The sequence below is a fragment of the Chenopodium album genome, chromosome 5 (assembly GCF_948465745.1).
Source record: "Chenopodium album chromosome 5, dcCheAlbu1.1, whole genome shotgun sequence".
NCBI lineage: Eukaryota > Viridiplantae > Streptophyta > Magnoliopsida > Caryophyllales > Amaranthaceae > Chenopodium > Chenopodium album.
In genome coordinates, this window is record NC_137838.1 from 58,572,023 (window position 1) to 58,581,160 (window position 9,138).

The following is a 9,138-nucleotide window of genomic DNA, read 5'->3' on the forward strand; positions in this document are numbered from 1 at the left end:
AGGCATTGGCGCCTGGAGCTAGGCCTGGTGCCTGGCGCCAGTTAGCTAGGGTTGGCGCCTGGCGCCAGTTAGCCAGGGTTGGTGCCAGCTCTGTTTTAGTTGCGCCAATACTCTGCTTTATTAATTTTATCTTTTTGGCTGATTTTCTCTATAAATAACGTCGTAAAAACTCCGTTTTCAATCATCAATAACCAGCTTTTCAATTATATTCACCTACAACCAGTTTTCAATTCTCTTTAATCGTTCGCTAATTCTCATCAAGATTTCCTTAATCATTCACCATCTCTCTATTTCTTTCTCTTTTCTAAACCTTGCTTTTTCATAAAAAATTCCGCATTCATTAGATCTAGAAACACCTAGCCATATTCGAAGTTGCCTTCGCCCTAGACGTGAAAGGTTTAATTTCTGAGGGTTTGGTCCCAAATCTCTATTTCAATTATGTAATTTAATTGTTTGTTTATTGTTTTCCTTGAAGTTACTAACGTGTGTATTTTGTTATTAGAAAGAGGTACGAAGCATCAAAGTAAGTGCTTTAATGGTTTTAATTGATATTATGATGTAGAAATCATGTTTATATTGTTATTATGATATTCCTAGTATCATGTTTAGGGAAAAGGTTATAATATCAAATATGCTTATTATGATTCCTGCGATACTTCCTATTCTCTTCCTAATACTTATGATTGTTAGTATCATGTTAGGGTTAAAGCTTTGATTTTTATTGTTTAGTGACATGCTAGGGTTTGTTATTAATCTTGTTAGTATCATGCCTAGGATCTTGCTGTTTTATTTTGCTTTAATATTAACATGAACATGATTATGATTATAATTGTTATAATTTATGATGATTATGAATATTATTGTTATTATTATTTTGATGATGATTATTTTATTCATGATTATTATTATGACGATTATTTATTATGTTGCTTGATTTTTATTGTTATTGCTTGATCACGCCTTTTATGCATGTTTAAAGGGAATTGGTACTTGTAATCACGCTTAATAAGATAATTAATAATCTTATTTATTATTTAGGGTTAATGTGATTATAGTTTAAAGTGATCGCCAATAATAGTTTATTTGTGCATTATATTCAACCAACATAGATAAACAGGTTTAGGTTAATCCTATTGATTGCATGTTAGTCAGAAAGCGCACATGAATACAATCTGAATAAAGTAGAGGCCTATTATTAGGGCAGGTTCAATCTCTTTTAGGTTGGATTTGTACCTTCATCCCCGAACCCTTATTTGGTTCTAGACCTTATGGAGTTGACGATCTCTTGGATCGTTAAGGGGTGTAACCTTCACCCTGTGAATGGTTTACAAGTTCCTAAAAAAACTTGTTGGCGACTCTTTTGCTCTATCTTCTTCCCTTTTGGACGCCACCGTACTTTAGTGTATGATCACAGTGGGGTTCAAGCTAGGGGTTAACGCTTGAAATTTATTCCCTACAGTTTTTGGCGACTCCACTGGGGAGGATTTCTATTTTAATTCCTGAATTTGTTTCGGCAATGATTTAGAATGAGTGGATGAGACTCGAAACGTTCTAAGTATTTGATGTGCGTAATTTTGATTAACATTATTGTCATATGCATAAAAAAGATCTCATTGGAAAGACCATCCGTAATTAGTTAAAAACATAGGATTTTACATGTAGGAAATTTGAGAAATATCTTTCACAACTAGGACCGAAATAACACCGCGCGAAACTGGAAAATTTTATCGAGCACATAAAGCTGCTGAGGCATGTGGGAAGTAGCGCCAGGGGCCAGAACATTGGCGCCAGCATTTTAACCGTAGCGCCAGATGCTAGCATTGGCGCCAGGCGCTACAGCTAAAAGCTGGCGCCAGTCTCTGATTGCTGGCGCCAACCTCCCCCAATACCGAGCCATAAATATGCGTTCTAATTTCGACCGGTTTTTCGTATTGTTTGCTCGATCCTACTTCCTGATTGAATTTTTTCTCACTTTTCTGAAACCCATATGTGTTCTACATATGGACATAACCCTCTGGGAATTCATGCTCTATCTACCTGATTGAACACTCCGTGCAACAAAGGGTACATCCGAGAATGTTGAATTCACCAAACCATGGAAGCGAGTTTTTTTTCTAAAACTCGCGGTGTCCCATCCACTCGCGCCAACCCTTCACGGTTAGGCTTCCGCGCGGTGCATCCGGAAAATTAACCATGGAACCTTTTTGACTAAACCATATCCCGAACTTTAGAGAACTAGAGCCATGGTTAGGTTGCAAACTCATTGCATCATATTGTGCCTACTTGACTAATTGTGCATTATTTGTTGTGCACACTCTATGTGTTTTTCCTAACCGTTTGTTTGACTTGTGATTAAGCCTAAATAAAATAATTAATGACTAAAGGAATTTTTTTTATTAATTAATTAATTTATCAGAGCTAATAAATATACCTAAAATCGAGTCATAGTTCCTTTAAGTCAACCCGGATTTTTATTCCCGTATACTGCACAAGCGTCAACTTGTTTTGGTCATATCTGGAGTTCTATAAAGAACTACGAGTCTTACAACCTATGGATATGTAGCCCCGAGTTTTATCTTTAATTTGGCGTCGGTTTCATCTAAATCAGAGTCACAGATCAAAAGTTATGACTAAAATACCACAGCCTATTCAGTTTAATGCATATGCCTGAGGTCTTAACTTAGTCTTTGCTTGAGTCTAGTCACATAGTCTAGCCACATGGTCATGACACGAGTCTTAACATGTCACCTACACTCACTAGTCTTAGTACACACTTTGTACATACTCTTTTCACACCATGACCATGTCTTAGGTTCATGCATGAGTCGGTCTTTTCCGTCATTTGAGTTGGGGGGTACATTTTACTCCTAATTCTTCATATCCCTCCATCTACATCATTTTTCTTCACATTCTATTCCATCTTTCTTCACTTCCTCCATCCATTGCATGTTGAATAGAGTTTGAGTCAAATAATTAACAATAAATATCCCCAATTTCCTTTTCCAGAGTACTTGGTCGAGGAGAGAAGGGCGATTAATCAAGGACAACCTCTTTTTTCAAGTCTCACTTTTTGATAAACCGATTCGTCAAAAGAGGAAGGCTAAGAAGATAATGGCAACTCAAGAGGAAGTTAATGAACTTAGGAGTCAATTGACTAACTTGACTGAGACACTGAAGCTACTCACACTCAAGATCGATGATCCCGTGAAGCAACAACAAATGAACCTCATGCAAGAAAGCTTGAGCAAGCTATCTAGTGACTACAAATTTCAGGACATGAGTTCATAAGGGGTCTCGCTGGACAAGGAACTTCTTTCGCATAAGTTCAACGCCACTGACATCCCTAAATTCAAGGCAACTGATAACCCTTATTTTCACCTAAGAGCTTTCGAAACTATAATGAACATTAAGGGTATCGATAAGAAGGTTTTCCCCTCTCTGTTCCCGCTATCTCTTGAAACCGTTTGCCAACAATGGTTCTTCTCCCTTGACAAGGAGAAAATCTCTACCTAGGAATCGATAGTGAACGCTTTCGTTGATAGGTACAAGTGCAATATTCAAGTTGAAACCAACCATAGACAACTTGAGATGCTAAGACAAAAAGATAATGAAGGCTTTACTTCTTTCTTTAATAAATGGAGGGAAACTTCCGCCAAAATGATTGAGGTCCCCACCGAAAAGGAGTCTGTGAGGATGTTTATCAAGAATCTCCAAGAAAAGTATTCAAAGCACTTAAAATATCAACATAAATTGAATACTTTCAAGGCCGTTTATGACATCGGAATTGAAATCGAAGAGGACCTCGCAAAGCAAAAAGCTACTAACAATAGTAACCACGGTGGCTAGAAAGGAAAGAAGAACGACAATCCTTCTTCTTCCGAAAACGCCCACTCTAGTAATAATGTTAGTACCTTTGACCATAATGGTGTCTTAGCCATGGACAATCAAGGATCTAAAAGGAAATCCAGGCGAGAGTTCACACCCATTGGAATGACCTACGATGCTGCTTTCGATCGTCTCTATGATTGAGGATTAATCAAACCTATTGGCCCTACCGAGGATCCAACACCAGAAAATCGATCTTCGAGATGGAATCCAAATTCCTATTGCAAGTACCATCGAGGGCACGGTCATACTACTGATGAATGCTACAGGTTTCAAAACCTCATTCAAGATCTCATAGAGGCAAATAAGATCCCATTGCCTCTAGCTAGCGAGAAGATTGGATGATGTCGGAGCAAACAACACAAGGCAGAGGCGAGCTTCAACGACAAGATTTCATGACCTCTTTTTCTATTTCCTTTTCATTTTTTCCTTTCCCCAATAAGTCTAGCATAGGCACCTTTTCTTTTCCTTTAGATCAATTTTGTGGTTTTTTTCTTTTCCCCTTTTTAATAAAATGAGCATTTATTTCCTTAAATATGATCATTTCATTATATTGCATTAAATATAAAAAAAAACAAAAAATGAATAAAAAAAAAAATAAATAAATAAAAATCCATGTCGAATTAAGCACAAGGTATACCAATGATTTGAGGCACCCCTTGTAGCCTCGTCATATCTCCTTTCACCTTTCAAATATGCAATCCTTTCTTCATAAACCACTTTGAGCCTCGTCTAACGATAGACCTTTATTTTTTCAACCTACATTTATCTAATCTTGGGATGGGACAGTGTGCAACTTATGCAATTATAAAGAAAGCTTGAGCAAATTCAAAAGAAATCAATAGCAAAAAATAAGCAAAAATAAAAAAATGAAAACGAGTGTACAAAAGGGTAAGTGTTCCAATGTCTTTGATATGAAAATATCTTCGATAAGAACACGTCTCAGTTTGCGTCTCTTATCGAGTGCTCGGTACCGTTCCTGAGAAACATGAATGCCAAGTGAGTGATAGACCGCATGATCGGGATTTCCCACACTTATAAAAATGAAACAGATGCTAAAGCAAAAGATAAAAGAGAGCTACGTCATTAGCTTACCTAACCTAAGAATCACCATTATTTGACTCTTATAATAATAATATTTTTCCACACACTAACTTTAGTGTCACTTTCACACACATCACAGATACATGACCAAATTTACTTCCCTTAGGAACCCTTTGTCATGAAATCTTAACATAATGCTGAAGCATGCCTTGTCATATCAAAATCGCTCATTAATCATAATTGTCATTGTACATTGAAGTACGAAGTACTTAGCCTCCGTGCCTAAGTTACCCAAATACTTTCATCATTGAGTCAACCATTGAGATAGCCTAGGATGGATTAATCCTTGCACCTTGAGAGATAGTATCAAACAACATTTGATTAAGCTCATTCAACATGCACCTTCAAAAACTTCACTTCGATTCTTTCTTTTTCGCGTCTTTCTTTTTCGGGAGAAAGTCGGTACCTTCCACAAAAACGACGGATAATTTTTGCTTTTACTATGCACACACGAGTCATGTACACATTGAGTCATATCGTGTCATGTCACTTTGATTTGAGTCTAACACATGTGTCAAACTCTTTGAGTCGAGTCAACCTCGAGTCAATCATATCGAGTCAAGTTTATACCTTGAGTCATATCAAGTCAATGAGTCGAGCAATGCTAAACCTTAGGTCAACCCTAAGATAATTAAAAAGATTGGCAAAGTTCTATAGTCAAAATAAATACAGGTGCAGCAGAATAGGGAGGACCCTACTCCAATTCCTGGCGCCAGAAATATCTCAACAACGATAGAGCTCGAAGCCTCTCAGAAAGGTGATTTCAACCTCATACAGCAATTTCGGGTTCCTTGGTACGCCAGTTAGCCCTATAAGCAATTTGACATGATTAGTAGTCGGCTCGATTACAATCGTAGTAAGTGATTGACCTAACAAAAAATCGTCTCACTTAGCTTAAGTGCCTAAAACACTGGCTCATTACAATCGGTTCAAAAGCAAGCACTTAAACGACAATATTTCCAAATATGGATTGTCGCGCATTCTTATTAAATGACAACTTTTCCAAAAATTGGATTGTCATCCCTAACTGACAATATTTCCAAAAATGGATTGTCGTGCATCTTCTTCAAACGACAATTTTTCCAAGATTGGATTGTCATCTCTGGCAAGGTTTCCAAGCGTGGATTGTCGTGCTCCTTCTCTGTTTGGCAATTTTTTCCAAGTTCGGATTGTCATCACTGGCAAGTTTTCCAAGATTGGATTGTCATACACCCAGTTCCCTATGGCAAAATTTCCCAAAGGATTGTTGTAGGTCTCTCTATTCATCATAAATTTCGGCAAAAGTTCCTCAACGTGGATTGTCATTCATTTCAAAAAGTGGCAAATTTTCCCGAAGTGGATTGTCGGTCGACTCTTTTTTGCAAATGTTCCAAGATGCGGATTGTCAATTGTGGCAATATTTTCCCAAAAGGATTGCCGCATAGCGTTGGAAAATTTCCAAGGTGGATTGCTTTCAAGAGTTATATTCCAAGACGTGGATTGTCGATCGTAGCAAAGTTCTTATGAAAGATTGTTACAAAGCATTGGCAACTTTTTCCCAAAATTGGATTTTGGCAAATTTTCCGAGATACGGATTGTCGCTTCATCGTGGCAACATTTCCAAGGATGGATTGTTACGTGGCATTGACAACTTTCCCTAAATCGGATTGTCTACATCATACAAGAGTTGTGTTGGCAACTATTCCCAAATAAAAGAGGATTGCCGACACACTGGTTCACAAGCAGCAAAGCGCCAACGTACTGTCATAGCAGCATTACGGATTAAAAAGCAGTGATCTTTTCGAAGACTATCACAGCGGAAATTGGAGTCATATAAAAAAGAAGCTCTTTGTTCAGAGAAACGTGAACATATAAAAAAGAAGCACTTTGTTCAGAGACGAGTGAACATCAAAACATCAAGGTGGCATTCCCTAGATTGTGGAGAGTTGTCACAAACAACTGGGGATTGTTTCAAGAGAAGCAATCTTCGATAGTATTCCCTTGGACGTGGAATATTATCAAAGTGGAGGAGGATCGTTTCAGGCAAAGCAATCTTCTATATTGGAAGCAGTTACAGGCGTAGCGGTTTTCAAGAGGGATGTCATTCTCTAGCTTGCAGGAAGTCATCAAAACAGTAAAGCGGCAGCAAATCGGTTACTTTTAGAGACGTGCGCTCGACGGTGCAAGATACGCGTTTCTTAACTCTTTTATTTGTGTAACTAACACTAGTGGAAAAAAGGCCATCCGTAATGGGCAAAAAGGGTCCATCCGTAACGGGCAGCGTCCGTTACGTATGCGGCCGTTACGGATGGCCATTGTTATTCGTAACGGGCATTGTCCGTTACGAATAATGGGTTATTCGTAACTAACATTTCAAATGTCCGTTACGAATAACCCATTATTCATAACGGACATTTGAAATGTTAGTTACGATTAAATCCTTTTTTGTATTAAAATAAGTCCTTATTCGTAACGGGCACCTCAAACGCCCGTTACGAATAAGTGATTATTCGTAACTGTCATTTTAAATGTCCATTACGAATAAAGTTTTATAGTATATAGTTAAACACTTATTTGTAACGAGCAACAAAAATGCTCGTTACGAATACGTGGTTATTTGTAATTGACAAATCTCCTGCCCGTTACAAATAATCATTAAATTATGTTTTTTTTAATTAAATTTCGACAGCATGTATTTATATATAATTAATATATATTAATTAAAACCTATTATAATAAACCTGTTCCTGTAAATAAACAATTATACAGAACAATCTTTCGTAAAAATTAATACGACATAATATAAAAATTGAAGTAGTAACACATTACAAATAAAAACTTGTATAAATTTATCCGACATATACAACATACAACACTAAAAATATTACTTTGTTCTACCTAAGCTAATAGTTATGCATTCAATAAATATTTACTTCTAAAGTATTGCTCCCACTGTTCTCGAACCACATTCAACTTGTCAACATCATCAGGGCTGCCCTTGGACAAAAATCCTAATGGAAAAAAAAAAACCATATGAATGAGGTTACAAAATAAAAACAATCCATCATAAAAACAATCATTAGAATAAATGTGATGGTCCAAATTATAGAAATAAAACTCAAAATATAGAAATAAAAAACATAACTTCCTTAATTAACTTATATTTTGATTTCTATGAATTGAAATCAATGAAACGTGAACATTTACTCACTTTTAAAGCGTACAGAACCAAAAAGGCTTCAAAATTGCACTAAGGGACTTCTATCTTTCCCATCTTTCATTATTGGTCCAAATTAACACAATAAAACAAATAAAATCCTTAATTAACTTTTTTTTTTTATTTCTATGAATTGAAATCAATGAAAAGTGAACATTTACTCACTTTTGGGAGCGTATAGAGCCAAAAAGGCTTCAAAATTGCCTAAGGGACTTCTATCTTTCCCATCTTTCATGTATTGGTTCAAATTGACACAATATAACACATAACATCCTTCATTAACTTATATTTTGGTTTCTATGAGTTGAAATCAATGAAAAGTGACCATTTACTCACTTTTGGGAGCGTATAAAGCCAAAAAGGCTTCAAAATTGCCTAAGGGACTTCTATCTTTCCTATCTTTCATGTATTGGTTCAAATTGACACAATATAACACATAACATCCTTAATTAACTTATATTTTGGTCTATAAGTTGAAATCAATGAAAAGTGATCATTTACTCACTTTTGGGAGCGTATAGAGCCAAAAAGGCTTCAAAATTGCCTAAGGGACTTCTATCTTTCCCATCTTTCATGTATTGGTTCAAATTGGCACAATATAACACATAACATCCTTAATACCTTATATTTTGGTTTTTATGAATTGAAATCAATGAAAATTTTCCATTATCTCACTTTTGGGAGCATATAGAGCCAAAAAGGCTTCAAAATTGCCTAAGGGACTTCTATCTTTCCCATCTTTCATGTATTGGTTCAAATTGACACAATATAACACATAACATCCTTAATTAACTTATATTTTGGTCTATGAGTTGAAATCAATGAAAAGTGACCATTTAATCACTTTTAGGAGCGTATAGAGCCAAAAAGGCTTCAAAATTGCCTAAGGGACTTCTATCTTTCCCATATTTCATGTATTGGTTCAAATTGGCACAATATAACACATAACATCC